At 49.3% G+C, this 11,380-nt stretch overlaps 1 long non-coding RNA gene across 1 annotated transcript; it reads right to left on the bottom strand.

The window, feature by feature from the left end:
• Positions 1-1,429: 1,429 nt before the first annotated feature.
• On the bottom strand, positions 1,430-8,919 carry LOC125182751 (uncharacterized). Its single transcript, XR_010825009.1, has 3 exons — positions 7,845-8,919; positions 5,749-5,842; positions 1,430-4,844 (listed from the first exon to the last, which is right to left on the bottom strand). It is a non-coding gene; the product is annotated as an uncharacterized lncRNA (long non-coding RNA).
• Positions 8,920-11,380: the final 2,461 nt, after the last annotated feature.

The raw sequence follows: 11,380 nt of genomic DNA, 5'->3' as shown, positions 1-11,380 counted from the left end.
GAAAGGCCAAATTCCGCTTTAAATTATATGCCTGGCAATGACTAGCCATGGGATGGGGAGGGCAGCGTGGTGCCTGTGAGTCAGCAGTGCCTGCTCCTGCCACTTGTCCCTTTCTGGACTTGAAGGGAACCTACCGGCAGGTATGTCCTCTTTGAGTTTCCACAGCTTTTTGTTGTCACCTCTTTCAGAGTAAAATGTGAAAAACACACTACACACACAGTTTGTGTAGACCAGTACCCCTAAGTGCTCTCTTTTGCTTACACATTTTTTTTTCCAACTCTTTCCCTGCACCTCTTCCTCACAGCTCTTATTTGCCTGTTTCTTGTTTCGTAGCTCACCCACCATCCCTGTATCAAACACCAACTTTGATCAAGATATTCTAAAGTATTTCCCCGAGTAACTGCTGTTGGATTTCAGTGATGAAATCCATCTCCTAGCATTGGCCTTTAAAATCCTACCACTCCCTGGAGAAAACTCTTCTTCCTCTCCCACCTGTTTCTTTGTCCTTTCAGGTCTCCCGCATCCTCTCCACTGGCTTTCCCACTGCCACTGCAAGACCAGTCTTTTCCTCCTCTGCCTCACTCTGTTCTTCTCCCACCTCCACCCTTCTCACTTTGGTCTGGAAGCCCCCACAGATGTATGCATGAACAGAAATGCACCGCTCAAGTGCAAACTGGACACTACAGCCCCATTTCCAGGTGCCTCAGAGGTCTCAGCTCCACCACTGGATGCCCCAGAAGCTGGTGCAAGAAACCACATTTTGGGAGTAACTTAGCACTGCAGGAAGCTTCTTCCTAATTTTGACAACAGAGGGTTAGGCAAGTGCTGGGTGCAGGCACCCAGAGATACTCTCCAGACCACTTCAGCGGGTAGTGTTATTGTTTGTTCTTTCTATTTTAATATTGATTCCTACAATTTTGGATGTAGCTATCCATACAAATGCTGAACGTCTTGAACCCTGTTCAGCTCTCAGACTTCATGGCATCATGGGGCAGCGAATTCCAGCCTACCTGAGTGCTCACAAAGAGGTGATGGTGTTTTATTTTTCATCAGCTCTGAACTGACCAGGTTTTCCAGCTCCATTCATCACTAGGAGACAGCCCCCTGCAAAAGGCTGGTTTAGCCCCCCTCGAGTCCCACATAATCCTTGAGCCTTACTGAATTATCACTTTTAACTTTCCTGGAGTGATGCTGCTTGTGAGTCACCTTTAGTGCTGAAGAAGTAGCCTCTTCTAGCAAGAAGATTAAAATCCCATTACTTGTTATTCATGTGTTATTTAATGATATTTTTTTCCATTATGTATTTATTTATTTTTAAGTTGCTTGCTTTGAATCTTGAGTTGGTGTTTTTAATACTAAGTGTAGTTTCTAGTTTGTTTTCCTAATTGGAATGAAATAAAAATAGAATGGAATTTTTTAGTGAGTATTTTTACATTTATTACAGGAATGACAAAAAGCAAACCCCAACAGCCAAACCCCAGTAGTGCACCTGTGGAGGATAACAGCAAAAAGGCAGCGCCTTTACTGCCCAGAGCAGAGGAAATGAGATTAAAGACAGCCCTGCAGTTCAACAACAACAACAAAAACCCCCTCAGACTGCAAAGTGTCCCTTGCAGAAGCCCATTACCTCTCTCGTAATGATTTGGCAGCCAAGTGGTGACTGTATTGACCACGTCTGGAGGACAGGTTCCTCTGCTTACACAGTAGTCTCTCCGTCCATGGGGAAGATGGGATGAAAGGAGACCTGCATGCTTTTTGGTGATGGCCATCTCCTCTTTGAGGGAGGACGCATCTCCTCGGTGACCGGACAGCTCTGAAGATGCACTGCCACGTCCTCATCCAACTGAGGTCTCACAGCAGGGAGAAGATTCCTCTAAAACAGTAGGATCAGGGCCTGAAAGGAAGCCTGAGAAAAATGGCTACTATTGGTGAGATGGAAACCAAAATGGAAGGTGGAAGAAAGGGCAAGAAGGATGGAGGGGGAAGAGAGAAATGAAGGAGAAGTTTAGAGAAGGAAGATAAATGATGGAGATACTGTAAAGATAGATCCAGGCAGAGGCAGAGAAGTGGGAGGGATTCACATGGAAGAGCCAGAAGGGAAAGTGCTGCAGAAAAGAGCAGACAGGTATGGGAGGAGAAGGAGAAGGATGACAGGGAGGGAGCAGCTGGAGAGGGTGGGAAAAGGCATGGAGAGATGAAGAAAGCGGGGAGGAGAGAGAAAGACAAAACTTTCCCCAGACTGTAGTGCAGCAGCCCTCCTGCATCTCTTCGATGCATATAATGGGGCTTGGAAGAATCTTCATTTATCAGGAATTCAATTAAGTGGAATAGTCGTTATTAATTTTATAGGAATTATTTGTACAGGAGAGCCTGGAGTGAAGAAAGGCCTCCTGGAGCCATTTCTCCTGTCAATGCCCCGGGTCAGGTAGGCACTGGCAGCGCAGTCTCACCAGTTGAGATATTAATGAGATGCCTCTAGGTGCAAATGATAGTTTAATAGGTGTTACTTAACGGGAGCGCCCCTCGCCTGTGCACGTCGGCGCGCGCAGCTCCTGACGAGGCTGCCTCCTTGTTAGAATAAGTAATTAGAATGTAGGAACACTCACTTTGACACTTTAATAAAGTGTCAGCCATCATCAATTTAGTATTTAATAAAAATAAAATTAAATATTTACTACGTTTTTATAGCATCATATTTAAAATACATATTCCTCAAATTTCGGTGATTTAAAATGAGGTCCTGCTAGGACTCTGGCCCCAGAAAATAAGTCCCACTATTTCTTCCTTGGGCTTTGTCTGCCATGGGAGGGAGGGACTTTGTTAGGGACACCAAAACCCAGCAGCACAAGGAGGGACGTTCTGTTGTATGGGGTGGAGAAGAGGTTTTCTCTCTGTCTTCTGGGCCTCCCCGTGCTGTCTGGAGGCTGAGGATGAACTAAGTTGAGCAAGTCCACCCCCAGCATCCCTGGGGCTGGCGGGGCACAGGGAGGCAGCTCGAAGGGGGGCGATGGAGCAGGTCCCTCCCTGCTCGGCACGGACAAGCAGTGCCAACCCAAAGGCAGGAAAACCTGCAGTATCTCAGCAGAAAGGCAAACCTCCTCTTTGGCAGACCCTCCCTGGGATGTGGGACTCGGGCTGGGGAGAGCTGCCACCACTGATGGCAGGCAGCCAATGCCAAGGTGTAGGGGAAAACTCAGCTCTGTTCCTGTTCCGCTGGAAAAACAGCTTTCCAAACCAGATGTTGGAAAGAAAACAGAAGAAAATCCGGAAGATTAAAGCATGCTTTAAGCCTGGAGGGAATTTGAAAGCTAAAATAGCTTGAGTGAGTTTGCTCCCCTCCTGTCTCAGCATCCCAAGTTCGCCCTTCCTCAAGGTGCCCACCCAGCCAAGGACAGTCTGCCGTGCTGGGACCTCGGGATGCCGGTGACACCCTGCTGGCAAAGAAGCCGGACTGATCCCCAAGACTCTTGGTTGCCCAGCAAAATATCTGAGTGCAGATCTTTCTCACCCTCTCCTAGCTCTTAAAAGAAAGCAAAGACACAGGAGCCTGACGGCTGTGCCAAAGCAGAGCCCTTTTGGGGCGCACACAGCTCTCCCCTATGCACGTGCACCCCGACTGCACCGGGGCGAGTGTTTTGGAAAACAAATGAAAGAGCAGAAGGAGGTGCAGGTCCCTCTGGTCGAGGTGCCTTGGCAACACGGGGTTGGTGTTCCCCAGATAGCCCCCTGCTAACAAGGGATCCTGTCTCGGAGACTATGAGTCACCGCTGAAACCCTGGCAACAATTATTTAAATCCGAGCTGCAACCCTCATGCTCCAGAGCCCTGCTGACGTCTGCTTTTTGGGGGGTCCCGGCGGGGCTGCGTGCAGGCTGCTTGCACCCACGGCATCGCTCCTGGGGGGCTGTGAGTGTTGTTGGACCCACCTGAAAGCACCACGAGACTTGTTCAACGTCACCAGCCACCTGGGGCCAAGCCCAGCCCAGCTCCTCAGGTTTTTCGAGGCTAAGAAATCTCTTCTCCCTGGGCACCGGACAGGTTTTCCCCAGGTGGTGTTTCCTGGAGGGGGTGGCTCTGTGGAACCAGCCTCCAGCGCAGTCCCACCTCCTGGACCTTCAGCTATCACCTGGGGGTCCTCATCCAGATTAGGGCCGCATCCCCTCTGAAAGAGCAGGTTATATCCCCCCAAAACAAGGCAAACTGACCCCACCTCCAAGACACATCTGCATAATTCTCCCAGGATTAAAAATGAAAATTTTACCCCTCTGGAAACTATTTTCTGGCAGCTCTATCTCCAAAATACTTGTGGTTTATCGATGCACACATCCTGTTACGCACTCCGAGCATCCTCCGAGCACTTCCCCGAGGCAAACCCCTGGCATTGCTCCGGCGGCTGCCGGCCGGAGCCGAGATGCTCAGCAAGGCACCGGCTTTGGAGGAGATAAATCAGCTGGGGGGGCTGGAGTAGGGCATGCAGGGGGTGAGCGGGGCTGGGTGAGCCCCGGGGCGGCTGCGGCTGCTGGCGGGGACGGGGACGCCCGCTGGCTCCCATGGGCGCTGGGCGCGGTGCTCTGGAAAAGAGTGCCACGCTGTGTCCGTGCCGGGCCTTACAGCAGCCAGGCAGCCGGCAGCGATCCCTGAGGCTGCAGCAAAACTCCTGCCCGAGGGGGCTGCAGCAGCAGTGGGGTATCCCAAAGCTGCACCTGCTGCTTGCTGCCAGACCGGGGTACGGTCCCATCGCACGTACCCCTGGCAAGGTCCGGGTGGGCAGAGCAGAGCTGGGCAGCGATCCTCCAAGAGCTGAAGGCACGGGTGGCTGGCAGGGCTGGTGCTCTCCTCGAGGCTCTGGAAAGAAAACTTTAAGTTATTGCTGGGGAAAATTGGGCGTGACACAAGAACGGGATAGCAACAAGCGTAACCCGGACCTCTTCCCTTCCTGGGCTTGTCCCAGCAAAATGCATTAACTGGCTGAGGGCAGGGCAGGTATGTCAGGAGGAGCCCTGAGCACCCAAAGCACAGCTCTGGTGGGACCAGGAGCTGCCGGGAGCGAGCAGCTCAGCAGCACCTCCCGGTGCACTGCTCTCACCGATGAAAAAAACGGGATCCCTGGCTGCATGAACACAGGAGTGCAGGCAGAAACAGCACCTTTCTGCTCAAAGCACTAAAAGCAAAAATAAAAGAAAAACCAGCCATCAACAAACTCTCCTGTTACCTTGTTCTCCCCGATGCACACAGCTCCAAGCAGGCACCCACCTCGGCCGTGCCCTGCTCGAGGCTTCCTGCGCTGGTTTTGCTTTCAGCCTGCCTGCCCACGCACCCGTTATCCCATCCACAGGGGCTGCCTGTCACTTCCTGGGCTCCTGGTGACCGCAGCCTGCCCCTACCCACGTTAAAAGAACCAAATGTGTCTTTTAGGGACTCGGCAAGCCCTGTCCCACTGGCAGCACCCATCACCTGGCAGCAGATGAGGCCACTCCGGTCCCTCAGATGCTTTCAGAGCAGTTCACTGATGGAGGGGGGACAGTTACGGACAACCTGGAGCTCAGCCTGATTTCACACTCCACCATTTCATACTCGTCATGCAAAGCTCGGCCAAAAAAGCTCTGCACCAAAGCATCTCAGCAGCTGCCCACGCTCCGTTCCCAAACTAACACGGCGCCACTTGTCACCACAAACAGCACCCAGCTCTGCAATGGGTAACGCTGGCAGCCTCGCCTCGATGTTTTCACAAGGAAATTCATACGCTGACCTCCTTGGCGAGACACACGGCGAGTGCCTTCAGTCTGGTTTACATCTGCCACGGGATCCTGTTACATTCAGAACAACCCCTGTCAACGCTGAATCTGTAACAATCAATAAAGAGAGAGGGTTTGTTTATTCGTTGTTGTTTTTTTATAAAACGTTTTCTCATTCCTAATTGTGTTATTTTGCTACTCCAAGTTTTGCAAGTTTTGCCATTGTCCCCCCCCTCCCCTTCTTGTTTTCTTTTAGGACAAGCTGTCATCTTTTCGCATCTTTTCACCAGGCCATTGCAAATGTAAAACTGTAAATTGCAGGATTGTGCAAATAGCACTAATAGCATTTGCATAAAAATTGGTTGCAAAGAGCAATTAGCACTTCATTAATAATCAATGAAGGGCCAATTTACACATTGCCCAAAAGCAAATTGTAAATTCAATTTTGTCTATAATTGAGCATTTGGTGCTGGGCAACTATACAATGGTGCCAGAAGAGACGGGCGCAGCAGTTTCAGAGTCAAATCTCCAGTGAGTTCAGGTTTCAAGTAATTCCCAGCCTGGTTCTTTCGGAGGCCAAGCCAGCACCTCCTTCACAATGGAAGGAGACTCCAGGAGGTCCGTTTGTTTCAGCTTAGACAGAAAGCTCACATCTCTGCCTGCTACCATCCCTGCTCACATACAACCTATTGCGAGGAACATGGATGCTCCTTATACAGCAGAGGTCTTTGACCAAACACACCTTGCAGCGATGCTGTGGGGAAGGGGAGATGCATGAAGGCCATGGGAGAAGTCATCACCCCGGTACTTAGACCTGCACATCATCCCATTGCAGTGTCAGCTCATGCCCTACAAGTGACACCAGAACCTCCTTTACTTCGGTAGAGGTCCAACATGAGCCTGGAGGGTGAAATGTTCCTACTGAGCCAGTTCATCCCGTCTCCCCTTTGCCACCTACTGCCACACAGGACCTTTCTGGGATATCCCAAATGTCTGCAGCCATTAGGATCAAAAAAAAACCAACACCCAAAACCCAAAACCAAAACCCAAACAAGCAGCCCTGCTTTACCACTTTGATTTCAGCATCAGAGAATTGTTCCTGGGTCCGGATTTGGCCATGAGGAGATGTAGCCCCCTGGCTTACCCTCTAGGTGAATGGCGGCATCCAAAAACCCCAGCCAGCTTAACCAGGGTGACAACTTCCCAAGTCCCAAATTCTTCCCTATCTCATCCTCCACTTAAAAGACACAGCCAGCTCCGTTTCATGAGAAGAGTCTGACTCTAAACCACTTGACATCTGAGGTTTTCTTATCGCATTCTACGTGGATCTCATGAATCTGGTGAAAAGCTAGACGATCATTTAGCAGGGGTTGGTCGCTTTATCTATTTTCCATAATAATTTGAATATTATTACAATGGCACCTTTCATCTGGGGATATACATGCACTTTACATATGTTACATTAATTTCACCGATGAGCTGGGGAAGCACTCTTTATCCCTATTGTGCGGATGAGGAAATGGAAGCACAGAGATGATATACCGCTTGCCCAGTCTCACGCAGGAAGTCTCTGACAGAGCCAGGAATAGAAATCACATCTCCCATGTCTTATGCAGAAGAATATCTTCATGTCCCTGCCCAGTAGCTGAGCCCTTAATCCAGCCTAAGACACCTACACAGGACCGCTTTGCAAGAACGGCGCAGACACCCAGTGGCGGTGATGCCCTGCTCCGGGAGGAGACTTCCTAAATTGCTCCCACCTTGAAGGCTGGACGTGCCCTCTGCTCTGGGTGCCCAAGGGGAGGGAGGCCAGCTCTGGGAGCAGTTTCCATCCAAAGTGGATGTTATTACTTGGTGTAACAGGATGCTCGGCATGGGATGCCCGGGACTTCTCAGCTTTCACCCAGCAACGTCCCAGCTCCCTTTTTTCTTGCCTGTTCAATCCACCTTTACCAAGAGATTGAATTTACAATGGACTCGAACACATTTAAATCCATTTATTGCAAAATTACTTTTCAATAATTACATCACTGTGCTGACTGTGTTGCATAATGAAATTAGCATGAGAGATATTAGAAAGAATATAAAATTATAAGAAATATTGAAATACCTCTTTCCCCGTCTGCCTTAGCACAGCCCATAGCTTAACTGGAAAACGAGCACTGCTCCTGGATGGGATTTAAATGCATCAAGTGTAATTTTATAATGTCTTTTATATAAATTAATTATAATGGTTATTGCTGCTTTACATTATTAGATTGAAATTTGCCTCCACTTCAGTGCATTAAAAGAAAGCTGCACCCATTTTGTTCAGCAGTGCCCAGGAAGTTCTAGTGGCATGGAGCCATCCTCCCCGCATCGGCACCACCGACACGCCTGAAGTTCAGCGCTTCGGGCTCATGTTGGCATTGCAGTGACCACCCATGGGTCCCAAAATCACCCCTAGAGCCTTGGGGTCAGGCACTGGCACCCCGTGGAGATCTCTGGCTGGCATGGGACTTTGCAGCCTACCAAAATTTGGTTTTTCTGCATAATCTCTGTAGCAACAGTAGGGGTGCCCAAGCTGATTTAAGCAATCCCGCCCCCATTTTCTACCTGCAAAGAACTAGAGGTGGTAGAGGAGGCTCATTTTGTGCATCCCCACTTTTATATGCACAGTTGATACTTTTCTAATTTTCTCTTTTCTCTTCTGGGTTATTATACACACACACACACGGAAAAAAAAAAAGTGCAGGAAAGAAGGCAGCAAGCTCTCAGGTAGCTAACTAGGCACTTACTTGCTATGCTGGACAAACCACAGTCGTGCAATGCAGGAGGAAGACACAGAAATATGCTTTTACTGCCGCTTAATCCTCAATAGAAGCCTAGTAATATTCAATTTGTGACATTATTTGCACATTGAATTAATCCAGAAACTAAAGGGCTAATGAGTTGCGGAAAGTAGCGCATGGCTTAATTGTAACAACAAGGGCCTGCCGGGCTCCATTTGGTCCTGGTTAAAAATAAAAAACTGCATCCACTATTCCACACCAGGTAGGCCCTAAAGAAGCTGAGAACAGGCAAGCAGCAAACTGAACAATGCAAACTATCTGAAAAGCTGTTCTTTAAATACCCAGCCAGACTTGTCCTTATTTCCATCCTTGCTCCTCCTGCAACACCACAACTTATGTTAAACAAAGCACAGAAAAGCCAGGATGACCAGTGGAAAACAAAACAAAACAAAGCAAACAGTTACCTCTAGAACTATTCTCCATGAAAATAATTGCACGGCTTCCTTACAGAAAGGCTGGTGGAAAAAAAAAAGGGGAGGAAAAGGAGAGGAGCAGCCCTTCATCCCACCCCACTGGTTCCCGGTGCAGGTGACTGCTGGTGGCACCGCTCCCTGCTCGTTTCAGAGGTTGCAAAGTTCTTCCCAAGCCCTTTCCTGGGAAGAAAAGCCCTATCTTCTACGTGGTCTCATGGATCCTGCCCCTTGCCCAAGTTCCCTGCATGGCAGAAACTCAATCCTTTCTGTAATGTTCCCAGTGTGGACAGCTGGTCCTTCCAAAGATCACCTGGAAATCTGACCGAGGCAGGGAAAACAAACATGGAAAGTGGCATATATCCAGCAAACCCATCCCAAACGTCACCATTGCCCCATCAGAGCCATGCTGATGGTCAGCCCAGGCCAGCAGGTCCTCATCATCTGCTTTCTCCAGACAACAAGACTGAGATGGAGCTGCCAGCGAAGAGGGTTGGAGCCGTCAGCCTCGGATGGAGCTGGCTCAGGAGCTCAGGATCTTGCACCGTGTAATAGAAAAAGTGAATAAATCTAAACAGCACTTAATTTATTGATGAAGTAAGAAAGACCATTTAATGTGGAAAACATAAGCAAGATCAATAGCAGAGAGCACAAATAACTAAAGCTATTGACACATAAGTATTTTAAGCCTAATTGCAGGCATATGCACTTTCTAAGGGTATCTCACCTTCTAATAGCACCCTCGAGATTATGGGGTTAATTGATGCAGCTGTTTACTCCTGGCTCACGTGGTCCAGATTGGGATTCCCTGGAGGATGCTATTAAACTAAAGTGTTTAATGAAGTACTAAAGAGTAGAGTTTCTAATATTCTCTCCTTGAGTGAGATTGAATGGAAACTGGAGCAAACTTCCCTTCCCCAGGTGGGAACTGCAGCGTGGCGTGGCTGTAAATCAACCTGTGCTCCTTGTGGGGACAGGCTTGCCGTGCAGGGGACAAAAGGTTGCTTGGGTTCACTTGTTAGGCTGAGGGTGTTGGGATATTTCTGCTTTTTTTCCTCCCACGTCAAAGTTAAAACAGACCTACAGAGGCATTCCATGTTTCAGGGCATTTCAACATGATAGTGGTGGGGAAAATCGAGATTGCCAGAAAACAGGCTCTTAAAACCAGCCTCCCCCTTTCATATTTTGGTACCCTAGAGAACCAGGTAGATACCTACGTAGGACACGAGTTTCCAAGATGGACAACCCTGGCCACAGCGCACAGCCTCCCTGCACCCATCACACCTTGATTTCGCCCTGCAACGGGAAGGTCTCGGCTCTGCATCCACCACCACCTCCTAGGAGTGGTCCAAACCCAGTGAAAAAACATGTGAAGTAGTTCTGGGGGCTGTTTGTCCTGTTTCTGTACCCGTTGTCACAGGGATACGAAGAGGTTGGATGGGGATTATCGATGGGATAAAGCCGTAATCGACCACAAGCCGTACCTGTGTCTGCTCCCTGCTCCCCTCGTGTCTGGGACCTCTGTAATTTTGGGAGGATGCTCTTGGAGCTGCAGAAGGGACACTCAGCTCCCGGGGACATGGGTCTGCACAGTGTGGGTCCCACCTGCAGGATCTGCAGCTCCTGGGCCAGGGCATGGTGTTACCGTGCGTGTCCTCACCGGGGCTGTCCAGCCGGAGCAGCACACCAGAGCTCCTCTAACCCCATATGACATTTCTCCTCCGCCAGGCAGGTTTAAGCTGAGCTCTTTTATTTCAGCAAACAGCCAGATAGCACGGCTCTGCCGGTATGTGCTAACTCATTAAACGACAACAATAAATGGCTTGCACTGCTCTGTCCCCCCCAAACTCCATGCTTGCTGCAGCACAGGGCACGGCCAGTGTCCCCTCTGCAGCCACCCCACAGCTGCAGGGGGGACAGCATGGGGACACCGAAGCCCCCGGCGCCAGCATTGCAAACTGTGTGCAGAGCTGAGAAAATAAAAGCAGCCAAAAGGCCACGATGGAAAACCAGGGAGAGAGGAAAATTAGCTAAGAAATATGCAGCCTGGATGTCGATTCGCTAAAGAATAATTATTGTCCTCTCACGCGTCTTGCTTGCCCTCCTAACAAATATAATATTTTGGAGAGGACGTGTCTCCCTTTACCACCGCTGTCTCTCTCACGCCCTTTCTCTGTCTCGCTAGCTCTGTCTCTGCCTCTCTGATACCAACTCTGCCAAACCGTGCGATTCTGATGGAAAATTCATTAGTCGTCCTTTTTTTTTTTTTTCCTTCCCCGTTTTCCCAGTCAGCTTCGCGCCTGATCTGTCAGCCTCTTCCATCCTGATTATCTGGAGACGCCAATTTCAAAGAGACATCTTAATAGTGATGTCAACGAATTAATTAGATGTGTTAATGAGCTAAA

This window comes from Anser cygnoides, chromosome 15, assembly GCF_040182565.1.
Source record: "Anser cygnoides isolate HZ-2024a breed goose chromosome 15, Taihu_goose_T2T_genome, whole genome shotgun sequence".
Taxonomy (NCBI): Eukaryota; Metazoa; Chordata; class Aves; order Anseriformes; family Anatidae; genus Anser; species Anser cygnoides.
Note: the sequence above shows the minus strand (reverse complement) of the source record. Positions and strands in the feature narration are given on the sequence as shown.